The 22,095-nt window shown below is 33.7% G+C and overlaps 1 protein-coding gene and 1 pseudogene across 5 annotated transcripts in view; both read right to left on the bottom strand.

Annotated features, from left to right (window-relative positions):
- Grid2 (glutamate ionotropic receptor delta type subunit 2) overlaps positions 1 to 22,095 on the bottom strand; it is a 1,480,136-nt gene that overhangs the window by 952,628 nt on the left and 505,413 nt on the right. The window lies entirely within an intron of this gene.
- Positions 4,218 to 4,300, bottom strand: LOC147827121 (U4 spliceosomal RNA; annotated as a pseudogene).

The raw sequence follows: 22,095 nt of genomic DNA on the forward strand, positions 1-22,095 counted from the left end.
GTAATAAATATTATCTATTTCTATTATTTTAGTAAAAAGTTGTAGGGAACAAGGTAAGGGGACATTTCTAGAACCTCTGTAGTAAGTCTTAGTCTCCTTCGAGCCATGACAGCACAAGATGAATTAACTTATTAGACAGGAAAGATAGAAGAAATAAGACTTAGAGAAGAAGCTGAGCTTTGGGGCCTCATCAGGGCTGCTTTGGGCAGCAAAGCAGAAAGCCCCAGACTGAGCTTACCACACCTTTATTCAGTACATTGGGAGAAACAAATGTAACAGATGACTCAGGTGGCGAGTGTTCAGTACTTGGGGAGAAACGAATGTAAAAGGTCACTCAGAGGGCAGCGGCAGTGGTGTGGAAAAATCTTAGAACGATGAGGAACTATGCAGATGAAGCTTTTGTTCCTCCCAGGATGTCTTCAGCTGGTGTAATCCTGTCCTGGAGCATCACAGAATCACTGGACCTTTGAGGTTTTAGGTGTGACGGGGCAAAGATGGAGTTATGTTTTAATGTGTTGTAGCTGGCCGGTAGGCAGGAAAACTAGGCTCTGATCATGATTTAATTGCGAAATGTTTTTTCCCAAAACTATGTAGAATTGCTCCCGACAAAAAGTATAACAAATAAAGTTAAGTCCATGTACCAACTCCCCACAATGAATGTGGTTATTATGTGCTGCAAAATTGTACTAATTCCCAAAAAGTTAAACTATTTAAAAAAAATGCTCAGCAAATATAAATCAATTTCCTCAATGTGATAAAAAAGTGTTTACATACAAAAAGATAAGCAACATTAGAACCCCTATTCTAGAATTGATAATTATTAATTGCAATAAATATACACTTTAGTTTTAATATATTAGAACAACATCTGAGTTACAACATTTTTTGTTTCTGTCCATCCAATAACCTCACTTTCTTTATTGAACTGTCCTGTACTCCCAAATCTGATGATTCTGGTTTGACTAAATCATGGTAACCTTTTTCATTAAATCTGTAGGCGGTAATGACGGAGCCCCATATCCTTGTTACTTGGCTGTGAGAACTGTTGTAGTGTAGACATATGAGTAACCACCGATGACTCCTGATTCGTGCTGTGCAGAACAGAGATGGAAAAGGAGATGCACTTTTGGGTTAACTGCACTCTATACATGATCGTCATTCACTGCTTCCATTTCTCTTGCCACATGGAGAAAGCCTTTCTTTATTAAGAGGGAATAATATCCACACATACGGATTAGAAACAACTGGAATAAGACGAGTAAGAAGAATGGAAGGAGAGAGCTATGCATAAAAAAAAGAAAGTGAGGAAGGGGAGGCAAGAGAGTGAGAGTAAAGGAAGACCGAGAGAGCTGAAAGCCTAATTTGGATCTGTCCACTGAGTTGACCCTAAACCCAGGTGATTGGTAGCAAATATTTAACAAATGGATCCGGACGGGGCTGAGTGGGCAAAGGAAGCCCTGCTTTGAAATATTTGCTGTTTTCTGTGGTATGAACACCCCACAGGGCTGATTTCAAGCTAATAGGTATATGTTACATAAATGCAGAACTGGGAGGAGGGGCACAGGAGCACCCTACCATTTCCACCATTGAGACACAATGTAGATGCAAATTATTTCAAGAGGACAGATTATAGTGAAATCTATCAAGTAGGAAGTGATAGGACTTGATCACATTTTACTTTGTCCTTTTAGGATTGACATGAAGACAGTAAGATCCTTCCTAAGGCATGTATTTGTTACACATATATATATATATATATATTGAATGCACAAATGCACACAAAGCTAACAGTATCCATCAGGTAGAATACCTAGATAATTATTAGCCATGTATTGTTGTGTGTGTTAATTTAAAAAAAGTAACCAGAACACTGTATTCTCATTTGTCATTTGCTCTCCACCATGAAATATGCCATTTTATTTGATTCTATTTCATGGAAAAGTACTATTCAGGACACTGATCTAAGAATGGGTGGGATATATTTTATTGCAAAATTCCTATGAACAAATTCATCAGTATTTCAAAGTTTGTAAGAGTACAGTTATAGAAAATCAAGATTTGAAGTGAAAAACATCTCTTTATATTACTGAAAACTGAAATTCTAGTATTTTAAAGAAATATAGTTTATTACTCAAATATACAAGTGTAGTTTAGCAGAGGGTACGTGAGAAGGAAAAAAAAGGGAAGAGAAAGAAAGCGGCAGCAGCTGTTGAAGTGTGGTGTGGAATACTGGCCTGGGAAAAGGCTGTGGCAAAGATACAGCTTCCTATGAGCACATGTGCATGACTGAGCCATGGAGAAATACCAGAGGTAAATGTGCTGGGAGTCGAAATTCTGTACAGAATGACCTGGTCATGTCTACCTGATACTTAAACAAAAGTCAATGCAAGGATCCAAAGGAAGCAGCAGCAACAACCGCAATAGAAAAAGGAGTTTATTTGTAACCCTGTCAACATCTAAAATCTCAGCTCTTAGCCAAGTATCAAGAATTTACATTAATGAAGCAAAATATTTCATTTCTTAAAGTGATTATGGATTGATAAGTAACAGAAAAAGTAGGATAATAAAGAGAGAAAATGGGGGAAGGTATCTTTATGGTTTAAATGTTAAAAAAAGATCATTGTGAGCCTCCTGACTGTTGTTGGGAAGTGGGACTGCATAATAAATAACGAGGGCTGGCTCTGAGCACAGGCTATCTGCTTGGACACTAGGACTCAATGATGACAACATGAGAAACATTCTGTAACTGGAGTTTTCCTCTTTTAAATGGGACTGGTAATAGTGCCTACACCTTGGGTTATTGTGGTGTTTAAATACATGTAAGACACATAATAGAAGTAATCTGCCTTTACTTCGAGTGTATGTGTGTGTGTGGGGGGGAGGGGGTATGTGTACACAGAGCTGAGTAACATATTAGACTGGAAAACAATGTAAGCAGGAGTACAGGATTCATGTTACCTCATCCGTCCAGGAAGGGCTCTATGGTCATGAAGAGGGCGATGTAAGTGGATTAGATAAAACAGTGAGAAAAGCACAGGAGACCATGCCTGTACAAATCTAAGCCAGAGAGGGAAGTCTGATGTGTCACCGAAAGCCAGGTCTCCAGAGACCAAATAGTACCAGAAAAAATCTAGAGACATTAATCCAGAAGATAAAGGCCATATTGGAGAAGCCGGTGGCTATGAAATCAGTAACTAGATATTAAGAGCCAATTAATTTAACACTGGAAAAAGTGGCGATTATTTTCTATTGATGAAAAAGGAGGTAAAAAACATAAATAGCTCTGGGATTGGAGGGAGATGTAAAGTTCAAGGAGAAAAATGGATCAAGTTTCATTGAGTAATGTAATCATTCAATAGTTTGGAAAATATACTTATTTTTAAAAAATCTTTATATGTATATGGCATGATTTATCAATAATTTAAAAAATCAACATTTTTACATTTTCTTCATTTAAATTTCTGGTACAGCAGGTATACTAAACATTTAGACAGAAGCTCTTTGAGGACCTCAGATTTTTTTTCAATTTGAGGGGTTCCTAAATGCAAAATGTTTGAGAACCGTTTATACAATCCATGTAGCTACCAAACCAAGAAGAATCAGCAACTAGATCCTGTTCTGATCTTGGCCAATTCTATGAACCTCTGTTTTATCTGATTTCATATCCAGCTTCTTGACTTGGTTTAATCCTTGCAGTTTCTGATTTCTTATCTGTAGCCTCACCTTTTGCAATATCCTGGCCTAAGTCCCTGCCCCTACAGACCTCTTACAGCACTGATATTTGCTATCAGCTATATTAGAGTACTTTTGGCTCCAGGCCTTGGCTTTGGCTTGCCTGTTTCTGTAGATCACATCTACTTTGAAAAACTCCTCCAACCTACCAGCTAAGAGACTACTCAGACCTTGCCCATGTATCTGTTATTTCTAAGCATCAAACTATTTTACCTGCATTACTGAGAGGTGCTTATGAACTAATGTTGTCTTAATATATTGTTATTCAAACCTTTAGATATGTTTCTAAATTACACACTAGCATGAGTATATACACTTTCTTTTGTCATTAAGATATTGTGTTTTCCTATATAATTTCCATAAGACATTTGAGTTAATATCCGTGAATATTTTATTAATATTAAAATGTAATTAACTATTCTATTATGTGAAAAGCTGATTATATGACTTTTGGGCACTGGTACTATATTTCAAGTTGTCTTGGTGGGGTACTGGGAAGTTTTCAATTAGCAATGATCACACCTCAGATAAACCTCACTGGTGACAATTTCTTCCACTGCGCAAAGCTTGGCCACTGGTACTAGAGCAGATCATGATTGCTGAAAGTGTGCCAGCCTTCCTTTGTGATTACTATACTTCTGATCTTTGTAGTCTCAAATGCCATAGCCCTTTCAAATCACACAAATGAATTTTAAGTGAGCAGGGCTAGAACTTGTGTGCAATCAGCCCACAACCCTACAGCATGCTGTTTAATGATCCCTGGAGAGAGTCTGAGCTACACTCTAATGAATTCACAAGCATAACATCATGCAAACTTCTTAAAAATACAACCATGGCATTTAGCTAGATGACTCCCAGGTTTTTCCTAAGAGTTTGCAAAGTTGCGAATAGTGCAATCTGGCCGTAACTTCTCCAAAAGTATCTCGTTAATGCCAGCTTTGGAGCTTTATTCATTTTACTGCAGTATTTGCACTTTGACTTGTTTTTCACAGTCTTTGGCTGGAATAAAATAAAAGTTAAAAAGAAAGGAAAATTAAAGATGACATCCCAATGTATACCCTCAAGTTGAGAACTCGCAGCTGTTAAATTTGCTAAAGGAAAAATTTTAAGCTACAAATACAAATATATATGTATCTTTGATTACCATGTAACATAAGGGATAAGGTAGGAAAATGAAGTGCAAAGTATAATTGTTTCCCCTTGGACAATAATTTTTTTAGCTTTCCTTGTCCCACATTGGCATGGAGAAAAGTGCTGGGAAATCAGGCACCCTAAGTATAGTCTTCTTGTAATGCTGTATCTGCTTGTACAGAAAAATAGTGAATCTGGAACATTATACTTTTTGTAGCTAAATTATTGATTAATATTTAGATGCTTATAAACTAATTTTCATCTAAATGTAAGTAAATACTAATGAGTTTTGTGACCTGGAAATAAAAGAATCTAAAAATATCAGATGCACATTGAAAGACATACAGAGATACTCAAAAGAGCTAGAAACCCTTGCATCTGCACATATAAAACTAGAGTTGTAGAAAGATGGCATAGGCCCTCAGCTAGTCATTATTTCTGAAAGATATATGGTGCTTTATAAAACATATTTCATAACATTTAAAAATGTGTACATTTACATATTTTGAGAAACAGGTGAATAAATTTTTTACAAGAAAATTTCAGTTGGCTTCAATCCAGCAAGCTTTACCTGACAGTTCTAGTAGAGGAAAAATTTTGCAATTAACTTGTCCTTTTATTTGCGAAAAGCAATTATTAAGTATGGCCTAGATTAACGAGGGAAGGAGTTGCTAGGAAGATTATAAATTCTCAATGCAACCATACATATAAACCATACATATTTCATTCTACTTGATTAGATAAGAGCAGAACTTAGAATTGGGACAAGATGAAAAGCCAATTGTTGTAGTATTAATTTCCCATTTGGACTGATTAATAGAGAAAGAAAAAGAATCTGAGGACATATGGCTAGTGGAAGTAACCCATTTAAGTTATCCACACATGAAAGTTACTAAGTGAAACAAAAATAGCACTTTTATTATTTTTCACATATAGAAATATTATAATAGGAATGAGAGAATTGCCAACATTACTTCTAGCTAGCTCTGATTTGCACTTGGAGAGATACTCCTGGTGATTGGGTAAAGCTGAGTATGCCTGTGGTATATTGTACTTCACTCTGTGGAAGAGTGGAAGGAAGGGCGTAGATATTCAGTGAAGGAGCTGCCCAAAGAAGGCTTTTTAGCTCACATAATTCCCCCGAAAAAAGGATTATACATTTCATAGTAATATTTATTAAAGTAATATTTTTGCTTAAGGTATCTATTATGAAGAGTTAATCTGGGTTCCATAGTCAATGTTTTCAACTGGAGTCTCAGGATAATTAAGGACTCCTCCAGTGCCCTGAAAGAGCAGCAATTACACTGATCCTCCTGCATTCCAATACCTTAGGTACAAATGGAAAGGATAAATCCTGGAACCCACGCAGGACTAAGTAACTCAGAGTCTCTGGAAAGGCAGATCCAAATTTGAATTTTTCAGAAGCGTTTCAGTTACTGTTTAGGCTGTGAGCAATTTAAAACTCTGTTTATTTTTCTCTAGATGATAATTTATATCCATTTAAAGGTTCAGGGATAAATGATCTTCATGCAGAGGAATAGATTGACACCACAAAAGCGATGGTAGGGAAAACATCACAGAGCTTACTAATAAAGTGAGGAGAAACAAGAAAATGGTTGTCTAGGTTTTAAACAACTATTCTTAATACCCTACTAATCCTATGCATTTTTCCATAATATCCATCCACATACAGATCTCGGGATCAAGGATCTAACAGAAACTTGATATTCATACTCCATTTCCATGATTCTTCTATTTGAAGCTTGTAGCCTCCCAGAAAAGGGAGGGAAACTATTAATTTCAAATGCTTTAAACTCCTCACTACCAGAGCCTTGAAAAGATGCTGAGCTACCAGTTTATGTCATTGCTATATTCCTTTCATAAAATTGTTATTAATGTATTCCTATTTGTAACACTTGCACTTTAGTCTCTCAGAAAGTGGCATAAACAAATTTCAGTGCATTAAGAAAAATATTAAACTGTGACAACTAATAGAAAAATGTAAATCACAGCTACCTAAGGATTTCTTATAGTCTATAAATCCAATTCCCATTTATAAAGTGGTGCCAGCAGTTTATGTAGGAAACCATATAACCTTTTAAATTTTGTACCTTTAATTTAGCTTTTCTTGCAAGTCATTATAGTACTTTATTTACATCACATTGCTGAAAAGTATGTTTCCCCAGGACACTTTAAAACTGTAAAATCTTATGTAAGAATTCAGATGAATTGAAATGTTAGGAGCCTGCTATGCTGAGTATCAGATTTAAGCCTAATCCTGTTAATAACAGATGAAGTACATTGCTATTGTAATTATGAGTTGTGTGTTTCTCATTATGTGTCTGTGTGTCTGTTTCATGTGTGTGTGTGAGTGTGTGTGCATCAGTGAACCTTCTTATGGTCAGTGTTCTATCCTAGCAGATTTGAAACCTTTTAATCTTGTTGGTTACCCAAAAAGTCATTTCTAATTCTGCTTTAACCATTTTTGTTTTTTCTGCCAGTGCAAGAGAAGAAGAAAGATGAAGTTTTTTATTCTTTCACAGTATCAAGAACTCTCAAAACACACATTATAAAATAAGAACCAGAATCTAAACATAACAAAACAAGTTGTGTTTACAACACAAATTTGTAAATCAAGCTAAGACACCTCATTAAAATGATTGAAAGCACTGAAGAGCAGCTCTTCAAGGATGCGTCAAGAAATGCTTAAATTATACAGGTTCACTGGAGAGACTCACAGTTTCACCACCACAGCATTCTCAGACACACTGATTCATGTGCAGGGTCTGGTCAGGAGAAGCCAGTGTCAATTAACAGAAAAGGAAGGAGTGACAATATAATGCTCCGTTTTTATTGTCAGTGGAAGTAAGTACAGTATGGAATTCACAACAAGTCAGATATTAGTGGCTTTAAGAAAATCCATAGAATTTCATTAGACAACGAAGGTTAAATGCCAACTAATTTTTTTATATGAGAAACCCAAAATATAAATAATGTAAGGAGCAAATAAATAGAGATGACAATAACAGGGAGATGGGAAGGGGATCTGGGTATGGGAGCGGGGGAAGGCTAGGAATGGAAATGGAAGTAAAACTCATTAAGGTACAATATGTATATGTGTATATGTAGTGATTCCCCAAGATGAACATAATGATTAGGTGTTGCCAACACAGATGAATAAGAAGTCAGCAGCATTTCAGGAAGCTGGTGATAGAGGCAACAGATATCTAGGAATAGAGAGAACAGTCTAAAATGAGAAGGAAAGCTTCCTCTTCCCTAACAAATATGGAACTGATCTGCAAAATACCTGTGTGGCAAAATACACACACAAGAAAATAATATTAATTTACTCTGTGAAATCAGACAGTAGCATTCTAATGTTTTATGTCCAAAAGAATATTGGCTCATGTGGAATTTCCTCCCTGCTAGAATAACACTTTTAGAATTTTTCCAAGGATACATTTGATGAGTAAAAATGTTCATAGATGTTCAGTCTTTTTGTTTCAAAATACAGCACAATCAGTGATAAATTAATATTCCTTAGTCATATGCATTAATGTTCGCCTTGATATGTGTTAATGTTTTGGATTATTTGGTTTGCTACAGCTTGGAATACTGTGCAGAGTGAAGAGAACTTGTATCAGTATTGCAAAGATAGAATAAATTATCACAAGTGTAGACTATTATCATAAAAAGACGTTTCTGACTTGACAAAACACACATTACTTCCATCTGGTAACTATTAAAATATTTATAAATATCACAACGTATTTCACATACAACACATGATATAGCAGTGATATTCAATTTTCATGTCTCTAATTAAAGGCCATTATGTATTATAGTCACATGTTTGGGTATCTAACAAAATAAATGATTTCCTTAATATCTCTACAGGGATTACTTTCTCATCCTGCTTGAAAAATACTGTAAATACAATATTGAAGGAAGTAAAAATAAAATGCCTTAATGAAGTTCAGGCTTGTTTTCACTACATATAGAATAACTTTTTTTTCTAGAGTGTTTGAGGTTCATAATTATTGAATTTGATTCTTTTCAAAATTTTCTTTTAATTGAATGGATGAATATTATGCCGCATTTAAGTAATTTTCTTGGGAATAAAAAGCAGTGTACATAACAGATGTCATGTCCCATACATGTCTGAATAAAGACTAGTTTTATGGTTCAAACATAATTCATATTTGTTTAACTACAACATGTTTATTTGTAGTAGAGAATGTTTCACATTCAATTAAATAGTTAAAGAAAATAAATGGTTCATGATCTAAACCCAACTACCTTTCCTACCCAAAAGCATCAAAAGGCACTGTCATGATGTTCGTATGTCAGGGACTTTCTCAGATTAACTGCAAACTGCAAAAGCAGTGTTCAAGTGTCATTGACCATTTCTATTCATCAACAAAATAAAAACCAATAAATTTAAATTTATTCTTGAAATTTCTTATTCTTAGGTTTTCTAACACAGAGTCAGACAATAAAGCTGGAATGTTTAAAATGTTTTACCTGCAAGGTACAAATGCAGGGTGGGTTAAAAATAGAATCAAACACTAAGAATATGTCTCTCTCACTTTTTTGAAGGCAGTATGCCTTCCAGTGTAAAATTTCCTCAGGAGCCCACCTTTGAAGGTTTTCTTTTGAAGATGATTTGTGCTTTGCCATTCCTTGGGTTCCTCTTCTATCAGGCCACATGTTAGATTATTCCATTGTATTTTTCTTTACTATAGGACTATGTTATATGCCCTGGAGTATAACAAAGAGTTAACTAAGTCAATGTAAGAACATTTATATGACTCATTTAGTTTAATATTTTGTGTTGTTATGTATGTTCACAATCATTTATACTAGGCTATGTCTATCTTTGTCCTCCATGTACAAATGTCCTCTAGAGTCTCTATTCACAAAGCCTTCTGTGTGAACTTGCTTCTCCTTTGTACACTTATAACGGGAATGCATATAAAAATTTGTTGCAAATTTTAAAGTGCTATGGAAATATTTGTCTTCCTATTCTGTTGTTATTGCTTATTTACTCAAATATGCATTAAGCAGCTTCTATTTGCCACATACTTTCATATTGGTTCCCAAAGTACGGTATGAGCCCTCCCCTCCTTTAAACCCATTCAAGTTGTCACATGGGGTCAAGGTCATATCCATAGCAACAGAGATAGGATATTTACCTTTGCTTCTCTCATTTTCTCATACATGTGTAGTGGGCTATTGCCAAAGCCAGAATGACCGTTAGCTCTGATGGTCAATGGAATGTTTGCTTATGTGTTTTTCAATTTTAAAATTTCCTCAGCTCTAGTTTTCACTAAGGTAAAATGCAATAGACATAATTCATATAAAACAAGGTCTGGAAAAATTTCTAAAAAGGACAAAGTAGTAAATATTTAGGCTTGGCAGGTCATATGATGCCTGTCAAACTACACCACTCTGCCATTATAGCAAGAAAGCAATGACAGATGATGCAAAACTAAATGGTAGAGCTATCTTCCAATAAAACTTTATTTACAAAATCAAGACTGGCTGTATTTGCCCTGATCACCATAGTTTGATAGCTTCTAACATAAGTAAAAGGTCTCATTTATGAAGAAATGATACCTATGCTATATTTTTCAGTAAACAATCAAGGTAGGGAAAATCATTTTTGGCTCTTTGTTATGTATCAATGAAAATACAAGGTAATGTTTAGAAAGGTTTTTGTTTGTATGTTCTTTAAAGTAAAACAGGTTGACCTGTCAAAACTGATTTGATTTAGCCAAAGTATTCATTATTTTCAACAATTAAAATCTTAAAACATTGGTCTTGACAATGTACTTTAATATCTTTCACTGATCTAAGTTATTTTTAAAGGAAATCATTTGTGAGTCCAGTGTAAATTCTACTTTGTTCTCCAAATGCATTTTCTACCTTGTAATCATAGCTTCAAAGGTTGAAACTATTTTGGTATAAATTTTATACTATTTAGATTCGTTAACTTGTCCAAGAGTAGTCTCTGTAAAAGAACAGCCTGGGCTTGGCATCATTAAATTTCAAATTCTAAATTTTCTAAGAATAAAATAAGCTGAGTAAGGATTTTAAAAATCTATATAAAATCCTATCCTCATATAGGAATTCAAATAGTTTTACAGTCCTGGTTTAACAAGGAAAATTTTTCATCTATTTCTAGTTTATTAACTTCAGTTAGAAACTGTCAGTAAGATCCTTCAGAATGTTAAACTCTCAAATGTATGCTTCTCTTCACACTTTAAATATATTCTTATATGATTTGTATATTCTACTTGATTTGCAATTATCACTAACACTAATATTAATGTCTGCTATTTTCTTTTTTAATATTAATTTCCACTTTATTCTCCAATGTTCAAGATTCACGTATAAAATACTGTTTCCTACTTTTTATTTTGAAAAATATTTTTACTATATATCATTTGTATTTTGAAACTGTGCCATGTAAACTCAGTAGTGTTGTGGTTATAATGTATCATTGATAAAAATAATTAACAATTACCCAGAAATTCAGGAAGTTAAGGCAGGAGGATCACACATTGAAGGCCAGCTTTAGTAACTTAGCAAAACCTGTCTCAAACCAATGACAACAACCACAATAAAAATGGCTGGGGATGTATCTCAGTAGGTAGGGTGCTTGTCTAACATTGGTTCAAGAAAAAGAGTTCTTTGATAATATAGTGTAATACAACTACCACAATTAAGAAAACCTTCATTTAACCAAAAAAAATCAACTTCTCAGAAACATATGCGTATTTTCAGATTCATGCTTCAAAATATTTATTCCAACATTATTTGTAACAACACAATTTAGACAAAGAAATATGTATGCTTTAAACAAGTGTGCGTATGTTAATAATGCAGCCACCATTCTACAGAAAACTATGTAGTCACTTAAAAGAGTAAGGTTGAACAAAGAAATTATGGATAGCTTTTGAAAGTGATAGTTATTTAAGAATATGTACACTCAGTACATTTCATTTTAAAGATGTATATGAATGCATACATTTATATATACAAATTGTAGGAGCATGTTGCAAGTAAATTCCCATAGTTCACACAATTCATCTCAAAATTTAATGGGCTTTGGAATAACCCAGGGGTGGGCCTGAGGGTAGGGGAATGATTCTACTTTACAAATTCTTCTTCCATCTAAAGTAGGGTACAGCCCATTAATTCTTCATTGTTAATAGGTGTTCATATAATTCTGATGCACAAAGCAGTGGGTAAACATAATGTACAGTCATGGATGAGAACGTACAGCACACTGAGACTTGCCTATAGAATTCTGTAAACTAACATTTCTTCTGTACTACCATAGATAGCTTCAAACCTATTTGAGCATTTTGAGCTATCCTTATTTATAATATTCCTGCAAGCCTGGTATCCCATTATCTTCTACTTTTAACTCATCTGACTGTTTCCCAATTCTCTTTATTCTATGTAGCCTCCAAAAACTGTCTATACAAAGAAAGCTTAGATTATCTCCCACCTTCCTTTGTTTTATCCTTTGAGATACTCTCTTTATATTTAATCTCATCTTCACATGTTAATTTTAACCCTTTGAGCCTTCTAATGACTATTATTATTATTATTAATTATTTTTCATTTTTCTTTCAACAAATTGTGCTTGTCACTGAGCATTAGCTGCCCATATTGTAATAATGTGATTCTATGATTAATTCTTAAGGTAAGATCTTAGAGGGATGGAGGTTTTTCAGTTTTTATTGCATTATAGTTACTGGTACTCAGAAAGTCCTCAAGCGATGCGAACCATACTGAGACAAGAGGGCTTCATTCTACATTTCTTTTTCATAGTAGCATGGCAGTTTTATTTTCTATATTTTCATGTTTTCTGTTATACCTCATGCCTAGGGCATTCTGCACATGTACTTTCATGTCCTCTCATGCTTTTCCCTCATCTCTATCACTAAAGTCATCCAAACATGAACAGGAATTGCAGACCTCTTTTTGGTACAATGTAGCATCAAGAAAGTACCAAAAAAATTTAGCTGTTTCTGGCTTACCCATAAAGAAGTAGTTCTTTAACATCCTTTGCATACTTAAATAATGTATTTAGCTATAAGAAGTATTGTTTAACACCCCCTTCTTTAATCCAATATAAGCTTTTTGAGGGTATAATCTGCATGTTTAATTTTCATACTCCAAGTAGTACAGTGGTTGGCTCATAAAAGACAAGTGTATTCTGCCTGATGAAATGACTAAACTCTGCATTCCCTCATCCCTCCATCTCATAAAAGGACTAATCTCCACACCAGAATGTGGAGATTATGTACAGACAATATTGCATTGTTATAATGCCAAATAAGACAATATTTAAAGCTTAAGTGAATACAAAATAAAATGAATAAACATTTAAAACGTTTATGGTGGAAATGGTTTTAGCATGTCTTTGCCTGAGACATTAAGTATAATCCCCCATATAACAAAACAAAACATGAAATAAACATAACAGCTAAACTTCAAATCCTTATATAACCTCCCACATTTCTGAAGGAAATATCAATGAGAATTAACTGTAAGAGCAGCTGCTTTTCACACTGTACTAACTCGTGTTCCTCATGTAGCAGTATAAATACAAAGTATGGGGGAAATCCATTAGGTTGACACTAATGAGAGGAATGTATTTTCTTGACCAACTTGAACTAGATATTACTCTATCATAACTGACATATTCAAAGCAATACTGCAAAAAACCAGGATTTTGGGTTCAAGCTTCTTTAATATGAATCTGAGTTCAACACATATTTGTTAAACTAGCCTTTGAAAGCAGCTGCTCTTCAATATCACAGTGCTGAGCTTTGCCCAGTGATAATCACTCCCAGAACATTACCTTGAGAAAGATTCCAGGAGGCAAAGTACCTCATAGGAACATAGGCCAACAACTGAAAAGCAGTAATATCCTGCCTGAAAATATAACTTTGTAATGTCTGAGATTTTGAACATAGTTCATGCCTTCTGTATGCTATTAATAGAAAGGCATAATATAATTCTGTCCCCAAGGTATATAATATTTTAAGGTATGATAAATAGTTACAGACATTTAGGACAGGTTAATATTTTATTCTTTACATCTTAACTTTTTTATATCCCTTCCTTCTGTGTCTCAAACCTCTCCCTCTATCTCATAGAATTAAATAAAGATGCTCAAGTATCATTTTAAAGATGCAGGTCAGCAAGTAATAATTTGTTAAACTGCTTCCTAACATTATTGCCACTACTATGAATGGATGAAAGGACAGATACTCTTCTTCATTGCTGCTTCTGGGGTTTATGTTTGAGGTATATGCATCATATCCCAGAGTCAGGTATAATCTTGTTCTTTATAAAATCTGACTTTTATTAAGCAATACTTATGGAAAACCATCTGAGGTCCATCTTAAACAATATTATCACACATTTTTGCTACCCTGATAGTCTACATTTTTCTCTTAAAATGAATCATCACTATCTATGAATCACTGGATCTATTGCTGCGGCACCTTGTAGGAATCACCTTTATGACTGGCTTTCACCAACATATGCCTAAAGAAACAAATGTTGGACATACCTTATTAAATTCATTCTAGAAACTTTGTTGCAATAAAAGCCACTGCATTTGTCACAATGTGGGACTGTGGCTGCATAGAGGACAAGAAAGACTACTTGGAGACAAGGCTTAGTTCAGTCACCAAGTGGACCCAAAGAAGCTGATTCCAAAGCCTCAGGGAAACCGCAGCGAGCTGAGATCTCCACAGTTACTGATTTGTGATTCAAGGAAATGAGAGCAAAGATGTAGAAGAAAAGCACTTACAATATATTGTACAGGAGTTTTGGTCAGAGGACAGGGGCAGAATGGGATGGTTTGTTATATGACATATGTCGACCTGGTTTAAGTAATCTTATCGAGGCAGAGAGGACACAGTGGCCAAAGCAAACATCTCTGAGAACAAACAGCTTTTAATTCTGCTGACTGCTGTCCTGGAGATTCTGCTCTAAACTCCGATCATGCATTCCAGGGTCATGGGAACTGTTGTTTCAAGGTCCCTTCCTTATTACACTGAAATTCAATCATTCATTTGGCCAGCGTCTCTCCACACTGATTTTTCAATATGCTGTTTAAAATCATTAGCGATTTCTCCATGTAGCTATTTTGACATCTTTTCCCCTAATGGACATTCATTATATATTCATTGTCAGAGCAATGCTAACATGTGCATGATGATTATTATGTCTATTTTACAGATAAGGAAAAAAATATACCTTGAGCCAATAAATTTGTTTAAGGTCATGCAGGTAGTAAATAGTGAATGTAGCCTTTGAACCCAGGTTTTTCTGACTCAAGAAAAGTATCTTACTTTATAGTAGTGCTGGATCTGTTACTGCTTAGCATTTTTGTTGAGTTGTATCTTAGTAATCAGGGGAGCAACTCTTTCATTTGCTGTGAAGCATACATATCCACTTTCTGAAGTCATTCGCAATCTGTGGTTCTTTGAGTAAATTTCTATTGCTTCCTTTCAGTGATATAAAGGGGTAGACATGAGGTGATCATTTTATACACTCTCTTTTTGTTGCAAGAAATGAAAGTTAAATTTTAGTGTAGGCAACAATTCTAAAATCTTCCTAAACAGTAACAGAAACTTAATCCTCTCTCAACATTTCAAAGTATATGAGTTTAAATGTCAGGCAATAAAGGCATTGGGACTATTGTCCTTTCATTGGTGCTAGGGGATCATGACAGCTTATTTATTCTTTTTCCTTATGAAAAAGACAGAGACAGCCTTCAATGTCTGAGAGAAGGGTCTAAGGACTGCTGTATGACACATTTTGTAACTATATAATTAAATTTTGCAATCATAGCTACTTTAAACTGAATAACTTTATTCTCTTTTTAAAGTGAAAGAGATTCTAGAACTAGGTAGAAATTTTTTTCACTTTTTTAAAATTGAAAGTGTAATAAAATCATAAAATTAGTAAGAAAACAAAAGAAAATCTGTGAAGGATTTCTTAGTAAATTAGGCATGTTATATTCTAGTGTTTGTCCATAGCAAATTTGAGCAGAAAGCACTTAATTTATGATTTACAAGAGATTTTTAAATGAAAAAGATGTTTTGATAAAGTTTGATTATAACACTAATCTGAAGACATATTATTTCTTTCCTTTAAATTATTTTTAAACTGATAGATAAAAATAAAAATTGCACATAATGACTGGATGGCAAGTAATGCTTCAAAGCATGTATACATTGTGTAATGTTTAAATCAGGTTAAACATATTGAAGTCTTCAAACTTGGATCATTTCTTCATTATTAATACCTTTAATTTACTTTCTTTCATATTTTGAAATGTACAATTTATGATTGGTAAGTTACTGAGCAATAATTCAACAATATCTAGATGGTGAATACATTGGAACACAAAGCAAAGTGGTATCATATTGATAAAAGTCATAGTTTCATTGGTATAAGTTTCACACTATAAAATATAGGCTTGATCCTTTTCAGTTGATTGAGAACATCAGAGATATTTTTAGCAGGATAAAAGTAGGCGTGTTTTAAAACTAGAGAACTTAAATTCCAGTCATTCTATTTTCTACATGACCTTAGACTAATATTCTAACAATTTATCTTTTTAACCTTGATTTGCAGTTCATATAAAGAAATTCACACTGCTACAATAATTACAATAGAAAATATGGAAATGTTTACCAGAATCCTAGGCTTGCATTTGTGGCTGGCTCAGTGTTAGAATTGTTTTCTCCTGCATATTAATTTCATCTATTTGAACATGTACTAAAACAAAGTATAACATTATACTAGTATATTTTGTAAAAACAATGCTGATGTATTTACCTATTTACCAAAAATAGAAAAGAGGAAAAATGAACAAATAATATAAAATTTCACTAACTTAACTGAATTAGGTGAGAAGATTATCATGTTTAGTTACAGTCTGAAATGCAGAGTATTTATAAATAAATATGAATTTATTTCCTTCAGAGTGATAAAGTAATATAAACCAACTATTAGATATCTGTTGCTAAATGTTGTTTCTGACAAACTTATTTAATGGAAAGGTAAAAAACACAATTAACATACTATCTTTTGCAAGAGCTGTGGTGAAATACTTTAATATTTCTAAAATACATGTTTGTTTCTGTCTTCACCCAACTCTCATAAAAGTATTAACTTGCTTAGATAATTTTATCAAAGGTGATTTTTATCTCTGTGTGTATCCATCTATTGAGGTACCTACATCAAATTTAATCAACAGATTCCTATAGCAAAATCACTATAAATTCTGAGTGAGTTTAGTTCAAAGTTAATAAAATCTGAGTATTAGTATCTTTTGTAAGAGGATGAAAGTAGATGTAGAAACATAAAAGTCATATTATTTCTATTTTAATTTCAACAGCTCAAATACATATGCTTTGATTTTATCTAGGAAATAGTTATTTACCAGTATCACCAATTATCTTGCTGAAATTTGCAGCCTTGAAGGCCTCATAGTTGGAGAGTCAAGGTCAGTAAGCCTGGCATAAAGTCCAGGATTTGATTATCCATTTGGAACTCTTAGATATCTGTTGATATGCTGATTCAAGGAAAATATTTCCAGACATTGTCAGAATTCAAAATTTACTATCAATATTGCCTACTTAGCTCGAGAGCCATATGAATACTTGAAAACATATTTCTAAAAGTTTTGCAAGAAAGCTAAACTGTTAGCAATATACTGAACTGTATGTTAACTATTTTAAAATATGAACTGAAGAACAAGATTTCATTTAAATAAAAAAGAGTGTTTATATCCATTTATTTGTACATCAATTCAATCAGTTATTTTTTTTACTCATTGAGCACTTACGCTTCTATGTAATCTTTTTTGGGTGACAGCTGCAGTGATTAAGCGAGGTCAGTGCTACTAAAAGCCTCCTCAGAAATGTGGTTTTTTTGACTTGTGATAGACTCATATGTAAGATAATGTGATTAAGAGCTATTTGGGCCATTTGAACCCAGTCCAGTGGAGATACTATCTATTGTGGATGTGTCTTCCTGTATTTGAGAGATGGAAGTAGTAAAGGAAGTCATGGCAGATGTGATATTGTAAATAACTGAGTATGTTGTTAACAAATAAAGACAGAGTGTACATAAAAGTATACTGTCAATTTTTTTTTAACTTATGGCCCCTTTACCCTCTTAGAAAATATTGATTTCTCTCAGAAGCTTTTGTGTGTATGGGTTCTCTGTATTGATATGAGTAGTGTATTCAAAATAATCTTACATTAAAACATATATATATATATTTTTCAAAATAATAATAGTATGTTTACTAAAGGTTAATATAAAACAAATAACTTACATTTTAATAGTTTTTAAAATAGAGCAGTTGAATTATTTCACACTTTTTTTGATTTTTTATATTTCACTTACTAGAGTACAAGTGGTTTTTTGTAACTACTTTTATTCTCAATCTGTTGACAAGTAATTAAAGTGTATGAAGAAAACCAAGTCTCCAATAAGTGTGCAACTAGAGAATAGAAGAATATTTTAATAGCCTTTCAGATGATTGTGGATATCTGATACATTCAAGCTCAAGAGGTAACTTCTTAACAGTCAAAACGTGGACTCTGAAACATACCAGGAGCTCTTAGCTCTGCACCACACTGCAAGAACACTTGTATATAGAAGAAAAATCAATGGTTCCCTAAAAAAACCCCATCAATCTATAAAATCAGATTGCCTGAGTCTTTATACATTTTAGTTTGTATAAAAAACTCATGTCACAATAGTTCGTATTTTAATTTTCAAGTGAATAAAAGATTTTGTATAAAATTATTAGATTTAAGAATGTTAATTATAGGGCTGGGGATTTAGCTCAGTGATTCTGTTGCCTGCCTGCCTCGCAAGCACAAGGATCTGAGTTTGACCCCCGGTACCCCCCAAAAAAGTTATTTACTTTATATAGAAAATTATAAATTGTCTCATTCAAAACTGTGACTAAAATATTACAATGCAACCTGCTGAATACAGCTCCTATAACAACCACTCATGCATTCAAAAAATATGTATTAAGAGCCTTCTATGTCTTAGGAATTGTTATCTGCTAGAAGTACAGCAGTGAATAAAACAGATCATTATCATGCCTTCTTGAATCTTCCATTCCAATTGATCTAACAGATTGTAAACAAGATTAAAGGAGTAAAAATTTTAACAGGTTATGTAGAAAAAGCAAGGAAGAATACAGAGTGGGAAGGAAGATAGAAAATATGTTTGTTAGGGACTGATGGTTAGAATATTATATGGGGCGTCCAGAGAAATGGACATGACCTTTAATTGAAAGTTTGGTTATTTTAAGTGTAATGAACAAGAAGAAGTTAGGGAGAAAGAGGGGTAAAATTTCAGAGTGAGGACAAGGAGAAGGGCAGATTCCATAGAGAAGTGTAGCTCTTACTAAGGACTCTTAGCCTAAGAATGAACTGGGAAACTATTTAGTGTTTTGAGCAGAAGAGTGACATAGTGTGACTTGTGTTTTTGGCAGGACCACTCTGACTGCTGCATTTATTGAGAACACAAAGTGAAGGAGTGCCAAGGTGGAAGACTCAGGGTATTGTCACTGACAAGTAGCAAAATACCAACCTAAAAGTGGCTTAAGCGCTATAGACATTTGTTATGTCACCCAGAAAGAGCTGCACAGGATGAACTATGTAGTTCACCAGTACTGGTCAGAGTCTAGAGGCCTTTTTTTTTTTTTTTTCCTGCTTATGTTACATATTAAAGGTATCAACAAAGCAAATCGACTGCTTCAACAGAATAGGGCCAGGCCAGTTATTATTTTGATGGTGGGAATATGTGCCTTAGCTCACTAAAATATCCAGACTTAAACAGCCACACTTGGATAGAAATAAGATGATCAAGATTTGTTCCGGCCTTTTCTGTGTCATATTAAACATAGCGAATGATGACAGTTGTACTACACATTGTAGTAAACAGACAAGACCGCAGAAGCCAGAGGTGGTTGGCCCCTGGTATTTAGCCATGTTATGACCCACCACACTGCCACGAAGCCCGAGGAGATGAACATCTCAGCCTATTGTGGTCCACTCCAGGGCCTCAGCACAGCAGAGAGGAATATCTAACTGGGACCGGGCTTCTGCTTTTGTCCATGTAACTCACTGGGAGGCCAAGAGGCTTTGCAGGAGCCAGTTCACTCTGGACATATCCAGGGGTGGAACTCAGTGCAAAATGAATTATTTTTTTCTTTTTAAAAGATGTGAGCTACTTATTATCCATGAGCCCACATAACATTCCTTTCCACTTTAATTTGGAAAAATATGATTTTAAACTTTCTAAAGCTGGGTTTAAACTACTGATTTTTCATCTCTGCCATGCGCATGATGCTTAGTAGTATTAGAATATAAACTAAATTGGAAGAAAAACTGAGAGATTATTGGCAAAGTATTTAACTGTTTTTACTATTAAGATATTTTTTAAATGAGTGGAATTTGTTAGTACATATTTTTAGTAAGAAACTTGTGGATAGGAAAGATAAATTCTAAATTATAAGCTTTCATATATTCTGATTTTTTTTGTTTCTGTCAGAGTATTTAATACATCTTTTCAGGTACGTGATTTTTGAATAATTAACTTAATTTAATATTTTATTAATTATAAAGGGGCATTTTATGGACTTTCCTAAAACAATCTGAAGACAGAGCACAATATTTACAGCAAAAAGTTAATGTCTTACTCAACCCAAATCCTTAATATTAAACCATTGTAAGTTATTCATAAGTAGATATATCAACAATGAACATGAAATAAGAGTAACCTGCATCCCAATGCAACATTAACAGCTTGGAAAGGTACAAAAATAGAACTTTAAGGTGATCTTATAATTTTCTTTAGTTTTTTAAAAGACTAGTTCATTTAAAATATTTAATTTTAAAAGAAAAAAGAGTTTCTTTTCAAAGGGCTATGTTATTAAATATGAATTTATTCTCTCAAGAATATAAAATCCTTATTATGAAAAAAGCATCCAGGACAAAAGACTTTTCCACCTACCATCCAAGACAGAAGGAAAGAAGGCATTACACACTAGTGAATTGCTTAAAAAAAACTGATAAAAAATAAACCAAAGTCATAATCATAAATGTTGTGAAACAAAGACAAATATTTTAGAATAAGAAATATTTTTTCTCAAATACACAAAGAATGATAAATTTGAATAACTATCATCAAATATAAGAACTTAATAGTAGCTTATGCATTCTATTAAAAAGATAACCCAACCTTTAAGCAAGCAACATTTTCTCTTCTGTGTTTTCTTAGTTTACAGATCAAAGCCCTAACATTTTGATTGACCTCCCTTGGCCTACCCTTAATTATCTAGCTCAGATATTTCATAGTTGTTTGTCCTTGTCTCAGTTCCCTTGACTTATTAGCAAGATCAACAAGTCCTTCTTGTTGGGATTATTTGTAGTATTAGTGATTAGTCTCCACGGTAGACACAGTCCCTGACCTTGCTAACACCAGGCTCTTCTCTCATTTTCCCTGTCAATACTGGAAGGAATCCCTGATATGTTTTTTAAGTCATCACAAAAAGTATGCCCTGCAAGGCTTCAGGAGGAGCAATGCTCACTCCTAAGGAAAGAGTAACATAATTTTTATACATTTTGTAGGTCAAAGAATTTTGGATCCATGAGAAGATAAATAAATAAATAACAGGAATTAGACAGAAATTCAAAGTTTATCAGGTTCATGACTTTGTTCCAAACAACAAATTTATCTTGTTAAATTTATCATGGCCACATTCAAATTAATCATAATTCAAGTAAAATCAAGATGTTATTTATTGTATTATAACATAGATATATTTTTACTCTTTCAAATTTTTGAGAGATTACTTCTAATAAATATAAAGTATACTCTTGGTGTCAAAAGGACATATTAGACCTTTCCAATCAAACACAAACTTTGTTTTCATCAACATCTCAACCCTACTGGCTATGTGACTGTAGACAGCCTACTTTGTACCTCTGAGCCTACTTCTCTCCATCCATAAAACACAAATGATAGGACGAAAATATTTGTCACATATCATGGATTTAACAAGTTTTTCCCGCCTTTTAACAAAGTCATGCTCTGCATACTAGGGACTGGCAGTGAATGACAGAAAAATCTATTCTTTCAAAAAGTTTATATTTT

Source organism: Heterocephalus glaber, unplaced genomic scaffold (genome assembly GCF_053883595.1).
Source record: "Heterocephalus glaber isolate CG9 unplaced genomic scaffold, H.glaber_assembly_v1.0 deba00001454, whole genome shotgun sequence".
NCBI lineage: Eukaryota > Metazoa > Chordata > Mammalia > Rodentia > Bathyergidae > Heterocephalus > Heterocephalus glaber.